We start from the raw sequence: 12,371 nt of genomic DNA on the forward strand, positions 1-12,371 counted from the left end.
GGGTCTTTTTCCTTCATTCGTTCAGGACACCCCCCCCCCCTTCCTCCGCATAATAGAAGAGATAAATAAGGGTGGGCGCCTAAACAGTGGAACCCTCCTTGTTACTCTTGACGTTGCCGCATTGTATACAAACATCCCTTTCGTCGAGGGAATCGAAGCTATTTCAAAAGCTTTATCAGAGAACCCGCACCAACATGCGCCAGAAGTGTACATACATAACTTTGTTAAAACTATTTTTACTCTCAATCATTTTGAATTATACTCGTCTTACTTTTTGCACGTTTTTGGAACCAGCATCCATTCGCGCCGACCTATGCAAATATTTTCATGGGGAAACTTGAAAACACCCTATTAAGCTCTTTTCCGCATAAATACCACGTTTACCTCCGCCACATAGACGACATCTTCATGTACATGGTTGGAAAAGCGCTTTTCTGTAACACACGGGACAAACGTAGAGCCAAAATAACCAGACAGGACGAATGAGGCGCTAACTAACAACTGAAGTTTATTCAACAAAGAAGGAAATATATAGATGATCCACAACTTATGCCAACACTGAGCGCATGCGTCAAATTTCTTTGCTTATTTATACCGGAGATACTGATTTTCTTTCTCTAGCAAGGTAACGGAAGGGGAGCTCACGCACTCTCCTTCTATTCCCAATGTCATGCAAAATGCCTCCCAGATTTCTACGGTTATTTTATCATTTGATTTTAACAGGACCTCAGTATCATTGAATTCCGGAGCGCATTTGACTGCCGCAGCGCTTTTACAGTCCAAGCAATGCAATGAGAGATTACCCGAAATGGTCTTCTGCACACATAGCGCGCGGTGCTTCTTGAGCCGCTCGTTAAGGCAACGTCCTTTTTCCCTATATATGCCCTCGTGCACGAAAGCGGGATTTTGTAGACAACACCCATGCAACAGTCAACACACTTGCGCATGTGCGCTACACCACAGCTGCGCTCACCAGTCATTCCTCTGCTCTGGCTACCTATCTTTTTATCGACCAAATTGCACAACTTCGAAAGTTTCTGCGCAGCGGAAAAAACCACCGGAACCTCGTGTCTCGCGGCAACTTTTTTTAACCGATGAGACAATCCATGAATGTACTGGATCACCACAGGACGTTTGTCCTGTTTTTTTCGCTTGATCTGCCTTCCTTTAATATCTACCGAAAGGATCGTTTCCGCCACAGAACCTATCAAAGATTGTGGGTAGCCGCTATTTCTGAGCCTCGCAGCTTGGTTATCTAGGCTTTCCGCAATAGCATGGAAATAAGACTTCTTTATGGCCTGCGTTAGACAAGCTTTGGCTATACCACGCTTTACCAGCTTGCTGTGTGCCGAATCAAAAGGCAAAAGCTGCTTCTCACCCCTGGTATGATAGCACCAACACGTGTGTCTTAGTTCAATATTTAACTTCAAATCTAAGTACTGAAGGACGTTATTTGCCGGCAACTCAAAGGTATAGTCTAGCCCTTCATGTGCCGCTTTAAACTTTCCCAAGATGTCCTGTACGATACTTTCATTGACGCTTCCGGGAACCATACACACCAAGAAATCATCAACGTGTCTAAAACATTTCACTATGCCAAAGCTACCAAGGCTTTTTCTAGCTCACGGTCTCCCCGAGACAAATAAATGTCGCATAGGACGGGGGCAATGCAGGAGCCGATGCTTATTCTTTCTCTGTGGGCAAATACCGTCCCCCCAAATTCAATGTATAAGGACTTGAGGTACATGCTCAGAAGACCGAGGTAATCTCTGGTACTCATTCCACATTCATTTTGGAACTTAAAACATCCATAAGCATCGATGCATTGCTCAACCGCTTTCAAAGCTGAGGCACGCGGTACGCTGTAGAAAAGGTCCGACACATCCACAGAGAAGCACGGCACAGGCCTCGAGTTCTTCAGGAAATGCACCACCTCGTCGGACTTCTTGATGTGTCGGAACATTTCTACAGCCAAACTAGCCAGATGGCAGGAATGGCTCAGCCGCTTGTCCTGTATACGCCACGAACCCCGAAAATTTCATGTGGATAGCTTTGAGGACGTCGACGATTAGCTTGAGAGCTTTGAACGGGTGGCCTCATTCAATAAATGGGATTACCGTCGAAAACTCAGGATGGTTTATTACTCTCTGGAGAATTCCGCTCAGACTTGGTTCGAAAACCATGAACCCACCGTGGACACTTGGCTACAGCTCTTGGCTACATACCGCAGCCGCGAACGAAAGGAGCGGGCTGAGATCGACCTTCAGTCGCGTGTCCAGGGTCCAAACGAGACTGTGGCCATGTTTGTAGAAGACATGTGCCAACTATTAGGCGGTCCGACCCCGACATGCCCGAGGAGAAAAGGGTGTGGCATTTAATGAGAGGAGTAAAGGAGCAGCTGTTCACAGGCCTTGTTCGGAATCGACCGGGTAGCGTTGCTGACTTCTTTAAAGAAGCGGCAGCAACGGAACGCGCGCTGCAGCAACGTGGGATGCAGTACGGCCGTCAACTTCATCACCAGACATCAAGCTGTCATACTCTATCGCCGAGGAACACGGATGACTTTTCTCTGCGACAGCTTATAAGAGCCATTGTTCGCGAGGAACTTGAGCTCCAGAAAGCCAACCTCGTCGGTCGTCAGCCAAGCGTGGCCTCCCTTTCCGACGTAGTCCGCGAAGAGATACGGCAGGTATTGCAATCCACACCGCCGCCGCAGAGCCCTTATGCTACAACTTACGACGTGCCTGCACCCCATGTCATGGCGTACGCAGACGTTTTGCGCCGACCTTCTCTCAATGGGCCTCAACATTATCAGCCTCCAACTGCGCCCAGGCAGCAGCGGTTGACTAGCAGCGCTGCGGGGATTGATCCAGACCAGCCTGCTAGAAAAGCGGTGATATGGCGCATGCCGGACCACAGACCCCTCGGTTATCCTTGCGAGGAAGCGGGCCACGTTCGGCGCTACTGCCCCTACCGAAGGATGGGCATGCGAGGGTTTTCGCCTGATGCCCCTCGACCCCGCTATGGCGAACGACCTCCTCAAATTCAGGATTACCTGGCTTCCCATCTGCTCCCTCCGCCACAGCTGCAACGCCAGTCCAGATCGCATTCGCCGCAACGCTTCATGTCCCCTCGACGCCGTATCTCGACTACGACGACCGCCGAGGCTGGTGGAACGTCCCGTAGCCCCCGCCGGGGAAACTGAGGACGGTGTCCTCCGGGGTAAGGCTGCCGCCGCTAACACTTCGCAACATCCTCCACCGGCTCGACGACGCGAAGCAAAACCCGACGCCCCGGCCTCACTACCTTGACGACCCGGCCCCGAACCCGCTTTTGCAGCGACTCGAACAGACGACTTGACGCCTAGCCCAGAAACGCACCATGGAAACGCTGGCGTAGTATCCGCGGAAATTCCGATTTCAGCCGACAACTAACCTTTGACGGCTCTAGTGGACACAGGAGCGGACTTTTCTGTAATGAGCAGCCAGCTTGCTCGCCGATTAAGAAAGGTGGTAACACCATGGAGCGGCCCCGCGATTCGCTCCTCTGGCGGCAGCCTCCTTACACCGCTTGGAGTTTGCACGGCCAGAATTAAGATACGAGACGCGTATTTCCCGGCCTGCTTTCTTGTCCTGCGAGAGTGTTCAAACCCACTCATCCTCCAACTAGACTTTCTTTATGGGTATGGGTCCATCATCGACCTGCGGGAGCTACTGGCCACGTTCTCTACAAACCGAGCTGTCACAACCAAATCCGAGCCGCGTTGTATGGCATTACGCCTTTCCGCTGGCCACGTGACGCTGCCCCCCGAGCAAGTGTGTTTGTTTCCGTCAAGTGTGACAGTGACTTTACGTGCGGAATAGCCGAAGGTAACGTGGCTCTTCTGTTGGAACGACAGTTAAGCGTGGCTCGGGGAGTGGTTGAAATCCGGAACTATCGCATGAACATTCTCCTAACGAATTTCAGTGCCGCACCCCAGCATCGTAACCAGGACACAGCTGTGGCCTATGAAAGAGCTGCCGTACAAAGTACATTGGCTCAAGATCGACAAGAAGCCCTGAACATTTCTACAGTCACTGCGACTGCTGAGCCTACCAGTCTTGTTGAAATTAGCCGCAGTCTAACCCAAGAGCAAAAGCACCTACTCCAGGCTCTCATCAGCTCGTTCAGTGACTGCTTTGCTTCCTCGACCAAGGTAAAGCGCACTGGCCGAGTTAAACACCGCATTATAACCGGAGACAGAGAGAGACCTGCTCGGCAACAACCATACAGGGTTTCGTCAAAAGAACGAGAGGCCATTTAACGCCAGGGAAAGGAGATGCTGCGGGATGACGTGATACAGCCGTCTAAAAGCCCGTGGGCATCACCTGTCGTTCTCGTTACTAAGAAAGACGGTACCCTCCGCTTCTGCGTCGACTACCGAAGAATTAACAAAATTACCAAAAAGGATGTATATCCCTTGCCACGTATCGATGACTCCCTCGATCTACTCTGCCATGCCAGATATTTTTCTTCAATCGACTCGCGTAGCGGATACTGGCAGATTGAAGTTGATGCACGAGACCGTGAAAAGACTGCCTTCATTACCCCTGTCGGATTGTTCGAGTTTAAAGTGCTGCCATTCGGACTTTGCTCTGCACCTGCCACATTCCAGAGAATGATGGACAGCGTTCTGTCGGATCTCAAATGGCACTCTTGTCTCGTTTACTTGGATGATGTAGTGATCTTTTCGGCCACGTTTGCTAAACATCTCGAGCGCCTCCGCTCAGTATTTCATGCGATCCGTGCAGCCGGTCTCTCCCTCAAGCCAGAAAAGTGCCACTTTGCCATCGAAACACTTAAGTTTCTTGGACATGTGGTGAGCTCTGAGGGCGTGAGCCCAGACCCCGAGAAGACGTCTGCGGTAACCTCGTTCGCAACGCCAACTGACAAACGTGCCATTCGCCGATTCCTGGGTCTTTGTGCTTATTAGCGACGTTTAGCTGACCGTTTTTCACTGTCCGCTCCGCTCCGATAGCAAGCGGGAACGCCAATGCGCATGCCTGGCCCGCTTGGTCGCGAAAGGCATTGGCTCCGGTTGCGCTGACCGTGCCGCCGATACCGGAGCGGACCGTCGAAAACGGTTAGCTAAAACTCTCTATTATCGACGATTTGTGGCCGACTTTTCGAAAACGGCGGAGTTCCTAACTCGCTTGACAAGGGACGACGTACCTTTCGTTTGGGGAGAAGACCAGTGCATAGCTTTCGAGGAGCTCAAGAGGTGCTTGCAAACGACCGATGTACTTGGTCATTTTGACGAAGCCGCCAAGACTGAACTGCACACAGCTGCAAGCAACATTGGTCTCAGCGCCATTTTAGTACAGTGGCAAGAGGGAGTTGAGCGAGAGATCGCCTACGCAAGTCGCACTCTGTCACGGGAGGAGAGAAAATATTCGACGACAGAAAAGGAATGCTTGGCGGTAATATGAGTGATTACAAAGTTCACACCCTTCTTGTACGGCCGGCCATTTCGCGGCGTTACCGACCATCACTGCTTGTGCTGGCTGGCGAGTCTCAAGGACGGGTCGGGACGCCTTGCGCGGTGGAGCCTCAAGCTTCAGGAGTTCGATGTCACCACTGTGTATAAATCCGGGAAGCGGCACACCGACGCCGACTGCTTGTCGCGAGCTCCCCTTGAGCGTAATCCTGGCGACTCGGAAGAGGACAATGCGTTCCTCGGAGCCTTGGAAGCTCCAGATCTTGCCCAGCAACAGAGAGACGACTTAGAGCTTGAGCCACTCATTGAGTACATCGAAGGACGTAGCGCGATTATCCCACGACTTTTAAGGCGCTCACTTTCATCTTTCGTTCTCCGGGACGGCGTGCTCTTTAAAAAAGGGTTTCAGCCTACAGGATCCGAATACCTTTTGGTTGTACCGCCATGCCTGCGCGGCGAAGTTCTACACGCTTGCCGCGACGAACCCTCTTCGGGGCACTTAGGCTTAGCTCGCATAATGGCGCGCATCCGCCAGAAGTACTACTGGCCAAAGTTAGCCGCGACAATCAAACGCTACGTCCAACATGCCGGCATCGCTAGCGCCGGAAATCTCCATCCACTCGGCCAGACAGCTTCTTACAGTCTATCGATCCCCCGAACCTGCCATTTCAACAGATTGGCATGGATTTCCTAGGCCCATTTCCTTTGTCGTCAGCTTGGAACAAGTTAATTGTGGTCGCTACCGACCATCTTACACGATACTGCGGAGCCAAGGCAATACCACGAGGAACATCAGCGGAAATTGCGATATTTTTCTTCCACAGTATCGTGCTCCGCCATGGTGCCCAGCAGTAGTCATTACCGACCGAGGAACTGCGTTTACATCAGCGCTTACTGAAGAATTAATGAAACTTACGTAGACCGACCATCGCCGCACAACTGCATACCATCCGCAAACCAATGGACTGACCGAGCGGCTCCATAAGACCATCGCTCATATGATTTCCATGTATGTTACCGGTGACCCCAAGAACTGGGATGAGGTACTACCCTACGTTGTATTCGCATACAATATGGCTCCGCAGAAAACTACTGGCTTCACTCCTTTTCGTCTCATTCATGGTCGGGAGGTCACCACAATGCTTGATTCGATGCTTCTGTCCAGAAGAACTGAATCACCCACTTCAGGCGCTGAAAAATTCACTAGGCGCGCCGAAGCAGTTCGCAAACTCGCGCGATGTAGAATACGGAACCAACAAAAAAAATCGCGCCAATCCACCCGTGAATGTGGTTGGAAAGCAAAGCCGTAAAGGGCACTCATAACGATTACCCATGCGACGTCATTTAAATTCACTCACATCGCTCTACAAATAGCAAAACCAGAGAGAAGTGAAATGCACTTCACCACACCATTTATTACTACAAAGAGATATTCTTGGTAAGGTTAAATCGATACATGAGGCTTGAGCGGTGTTTCGTTGAGTTGTATTGGAGTAGCACAAGAGTGGAAACATTTTTTTATAAAATTAAAGTAAGCTCCAACCCGGTGTTAGACGATCTGTCTTCTCCGTCTCTGCGCCACGGACGGAGGCGACGAGATTTGCGGCAGAGAAGGAGGAGGAGGAAGAAATACTTCTGTTCAGATTTCTGAACGGCCCAGAGTGCAGCCCTGGGGAGTGGGGAGTGACTCCTTCTTCTGTGGGTCCCATATGCAGTCAGCGCGGCCTGTGTTCTGTCCACCCGCTGAAGCTGAGTAGGTAGAGAGGGCCTGGATAGCAGCATCTCCCATTGGTCTTGTTGGGTAGTTGACGGAAAGAGAGGAGGGTGCTCAGGGCTAAAGTCGCACAACCCGATTACGGGGCGGAGTGTTCCTACTTCTGAGGAAAATTTACATACAGTGTCGTAGCAATTCGGATACATTAAGTGAAGACGCGTAGGCTGTGGGAAGGAGCCCGGGTTGTATGAGCCGTAGGGTAGTTTGTTGTTCTCTGGAAAGGTCAGGATAAGGCGAAGGTACGGTCTGTCTCAGAAGGCGATAATGCTGGGTTATCTCCCTGAACGTGACAAGCGGGTGACTGCCCTCGTGCAGCTCCATAGCACGGAAGGTAAAAGCGAAGGCTTGTTGGATGGGCGTATTTGTTTCCCTCCATTGAGGCGTGAGGGGGTGTCCAGATGAGCTGAATAGAACCCTTTGGAGAGTGGTTTTTTAGCACGCGCAGTGCACGTCAAAACACCCAACCCTAATGGTAATTCCAGTAGACTTGCTGGGAATCGATGACTACCCTCGGAACCGCTTGTTGAACGAGAGCCAAGGTGATGGCTGCCTCTTCTGCTGCCGTCATTTCTTGGGACCTAAGCGAGGTACACGCAAGGAGGTTGGTTCTGGAGGTAGCCACGATGACGGCGTATTGCTGCCCTCGATGTTTGGAGGCGTCTGTGTATATAACTGCATGATCCCCACCGAGGGTGGTGTTTAGCGCTTGAGCCCGTGCTCTTCGGTGACCCTCGCCATGTGAGGGGTTCATATTTATAAGCAAAGGGAGCATCTTTAGTTTTAGTCGCCAAGAGTCTGGGAGTACGTCAAGCGGAGTGACATTCTGGGCTGCCCAGCCAATCTGGTGAAGGATGCGGTTACCCATCGCAGTTCTGAGTCGGGCCTTCTGGTTCGAAAGATGGCCTTTTATCAGCTCTTCCACCGTGTTGTGGAGCCCCGTGCTAAGCAGCCTCTGTGTGGACGCACTCATGAGAAGACCAATGGCCTGCTCGACCGCCTTCCTAATCATTATATAAAGCATCTCTATGTCTTCCTTGTCAAGAAGAAGACAGGGTGTTGACGTAAGTAACTCTCGAAAGGACAAAAGCTTCAATTAATCGAAAGGTACCGGATTCCTTTAGGCCTCGCTTCTTGGTGGCAACTCACCTGATCATGTGTATGATTTGATTAATGCTGTTTTTGAGGCGCTGTAAGGAGACGTCACTCTTGGTGTTAACCTCGTGATGTAGGCCCACGATCTTGATGCTGGGGCTTGGAGTGATGGCCTGGCCATTAAGGATTATTTGAATGTATTCCTTGGTTTGGCGTGAGGGCGGACGACAAGGAGCTGTGATTGTTTACGTGAACACTGCACAGTAAAAAATGGCCAATTTTACGGACAAATCTGCTGGTAAAATGTTGCCGGACACATTTCCGTAATTTAGACAACGGAAAGAATTTTAAAAACGGACATTCCGTAGTACGGAAAGGCCGTAAGAAAACAAACACCCCGTTTCAAAAAGCACGTCTTTCCGCAATTGATAGAACCTTCAGAAGAGAAAAAAAATACTTCGTCAAGGAATCCAACCCGCGACGTTGATAAAACGGGCACGTCGCTCGAGACCACTGCACCACCGCACGAACGCTGCACTTGTGCCGAACAACCTCTATACTACATGGATGCCCACCCTGCGTGTGCCATACATCGGTGTTTACTAGCTGGCTTACAGATTTCCTGGCTTATAAAGTGCGATTTCTTAAATAGCGCTTGCGCACTAAGGTTCCGCGAAGCCCCCACAATAGTTCATCGCATCAACTCCACTGTTTCGAGAAAGCGCTGGCAAAAATGTGTGTGACTGGCTGCGACTGCGATTTCGCACTGCATGAATAGTGCTTGCTGTGCTTTGGTTTTAAGCTTTAAAAGCTAAATACTTCGGCCGATATTGATTCCTTAAGAACTAAACTAGCTTCCTCAACTCTTCTTCTGCCCGCAAATGACCTTATATTTTCTACAAGTGTGCCGGTCACACACGCATGTGGAGCTTGCAGGTCCGGGGCAGCGACGTCACCGGAGCGTCGTAAAGACGAGATATAGCTCTCGTGTTAAGCTGTACGGGCTTCATGGTCCTCACTAAGTTTACTACACTTTAGACACTAACGAAACAGAGCCGCATTCATTACGCCACGAATGTTGTCGGGGCGCAGTTTTCGATTCTCGATCGATTCCCGACGATCGACGCGACAATGTATTTCTTGCAGTTATTAATAAACTGATCTGTTTCTGTTCTGCATCATACAGAGGAAACGCCCGTATTTTGCAAAGCAGAAAAATATTCCGTTGGACGTGTAACGGAGAGAGCATCCATATACTGAGGGACGGAGCGCACTTCCGTTAAATTACGGGTGTTTTCTTTGTTCTGCATGAAACGGAACACGGCTCTGTTTTATTACGGCCATGTGGTCCGTAATTTGTCCGTAAAATTACGGATTCTTTTTACAGTGTGGAGGCCACAGGCTTTAGCACATTGGCGTACTAGAAGTGAGATGCCATGCATTGGTGTGAGCTTACTTTTATTTTTGTAACTCTTAGCACATGAGCAAGGTGCGCACAGGGCCGCTAGACGGGCGTGAGTGGTCGCGTGACGCTTTCACATGGCATTCAGCGAGAACGCAGGGGGTAAACCCGTAGATGTGCTTGAGTGAGTACACCACCTGTCTTCCTTGTCGTCGCGTGGGCTCGTAGCTAAATCGGTAAGACAGCGGGCTCAGCTTTCTTAGTCTATTAGTTCCTGGTTCGATTCCCGGCGGTGCCAGTAAACTATTTTATTTGTTCGCTGGAGTGTTCTGGTGGCACCAACGGTCGTGAAAGAACCCTTGGGGGTAGAGGTAAAAATTCGCCCACCTCCCCGCGAGGGGAACCCTGTGTAGATGCGACGCATCATGGGGTTCACTTGGTGTTTCCGTTGGATTGATTCTGAAATCGTGTGAAACGTGTCGGGAACGCGTATGATTATTATGTTTTATGATTAATATTATGTTTAATTGGCCAATCTTGGTCAATCTCTCCAAGTGGTATGCTTGGGGCTTCGCTGTCGCAACGACCTTTTCTCCATCATTGTTGCTGTAAGTGGGAGCTTCTTTTCTTTTATTGCAAGTGTTAATCATTGCCCCATCATGCGTTGTATCAGTACCTTCTTGACGTAGTTTGAATGAGTCAAGATTATAAGGCGCGTTCGTAGCATTTGATTCTGTCTCGGTTTTTTGGCGCAGTAGGAAGAGCACCATGTACCTCGCGTTCCGCCCACAGGGTCGTGGGATCGAAACCGGGCGCCTCTAACTATTATTTTTTTTATAGTGTAGGGGGAGGGGTATGGACGGACAACGCCGTATGAAGGGACAAGGCGAGTGAATGAGATGCAGTCGCATCTAAAAGCTTTGCTTTAAAATCGACGCCCGCCGATATAACAACAGGCACAGAAAGGTGGTTTACCACCCTGGAGACCAGGTTTTGGTGTGGAGCCCTGTCCGCCTTCGAGGGAGATCCGAAAAACTGTTGCGCCGCTATTTCGGCCCCTACAAAGTTGTGCGTCAACTCAGTGAGTTTACGTACCAGGTAGTTCCCGAAGGAACTGTACGATCTCGACGGAGGGCTTATCCAGAAGTTGTTCATGTGGCCAAGATGAAGCTGTACCGCTCACGTTGAGGGCCGATGCCCGTTCAATGATGGACCTAAATTATGGACTTGATGGACGCCTCCAAGACTGTGAAGGACTATCGGAACTATAGTGGCAATTGTGTTGTGTTTAGAGCCTTCCTTTTCATTGTTTCCACGTTTCTTTCGCATCGAGTCGATGCTTTTTGAAGGAGAGGGATAGTGCCACAGACACTATGAACGGTAATTATCCCCGCAAGGGTATGCGCCGACTACTCGGAAACCACCATGACCACTAGGCGGAGCCAGTGAGTTGGCTAAAGGAAGAAGACGCTTTGCCTGCTTGCTCGCTACGTTTTGTCGGCTCGATTCTAATTAAAACTAGTCTTCTATTTTGTAACCATCTGTCCCGCTCGTGACAATATATATATATATATATATATATATATATATCTATATATATATATATATATATATATATATATATATATATATATATATATATATATATATATATAATATATAGCGAATCAGAAAATGGGAAATGAGGGGCTCCGTGAAATAAGACAGAAAATAAGGGTTGGCAGTCAAGAAAACCTCGGAAAGCAAAGGGGAGGCTGTGGTGGGTCATAGAAAGAGATGAAGAATTTTTTGAGTCGAAAAGAAAGTGGTGAAAAAATGCCCGCCGGGCGGTATCCGAACCCATGACCTCCAGAATACCGGTCTGGTGCGATAAGCACTACGCTACCGGTGGGGCTGTTTCCCCAGCACTTTCTCGGGTATTTATGTTAAGGTATTTTTGTTTCCTGCACTTGGGGGTGGTAGCCAGCGCCACTCGGACTACTCGGGGTGAAGGGGACCTTCTTCGAGTCACGGCCCCGGGGTTAAAAAGAAGGTCCCCTTCACCCCGAGTAGTCCGAGTGGCGCTGGCTACCACCCCCAAGTGCAGGAAACAAAAATACCTTAACATAAATATCCGAGAAAGTGCCGGGGAAACAGCCCCGCCGGTAGCGTAGTGGTTATCGCACCAGACCGGTATTCTGGAGGTCGTGGGTTCGGATCCCGCCCGGCGGGCATTTTTTCACCACTTTCCTTTCGACTCAAAAAATTATTCATCTCTTTCTATGAACCACCACAGCCTCCCCTTTGCTTTCCGAGGTTTTCTTGACTGCCAACCCTTATTTTCTATATATATATATATATATATATATATATATATATATATATATATATATATATATATATATATATATATATATATATATATATATATATATATATATATATAAATATATATATAAATATATGTATTAATGTGTCGCACCGACCAAGATACCGCAGTGCGTAAGGTCCGGATTCGGGATAATTCGTTTCGTTCCGGCTCTGGTACGGTTCGACTACATGACAACCCGAAGCGGTTCGCTAACCGTTTAGGAGAGTGAAATTATTAGTGAAATGCGAAAAATTGTTTCGTAATTTAAAACAACCAT

The sequence above is a fragment of the Haemaphysalis longicornis genome, unplaced genomic scaffold, assembly GCF_048455015.1.
Source record: "Haemaphysalis longicornis isolate Haplotype H1 unplaced genomic scaffold, Haemaphysalis longicornis Haplotype H1 scaffold_1, whole genome shotgun sequence".
Taxonomy (NCBI): Eukaryota; Metazoa; Arthropoda; class Arachnida; order Ixodida; family Ixodidae; genus Haemaphysalis; species Haemaphysalis longicornis.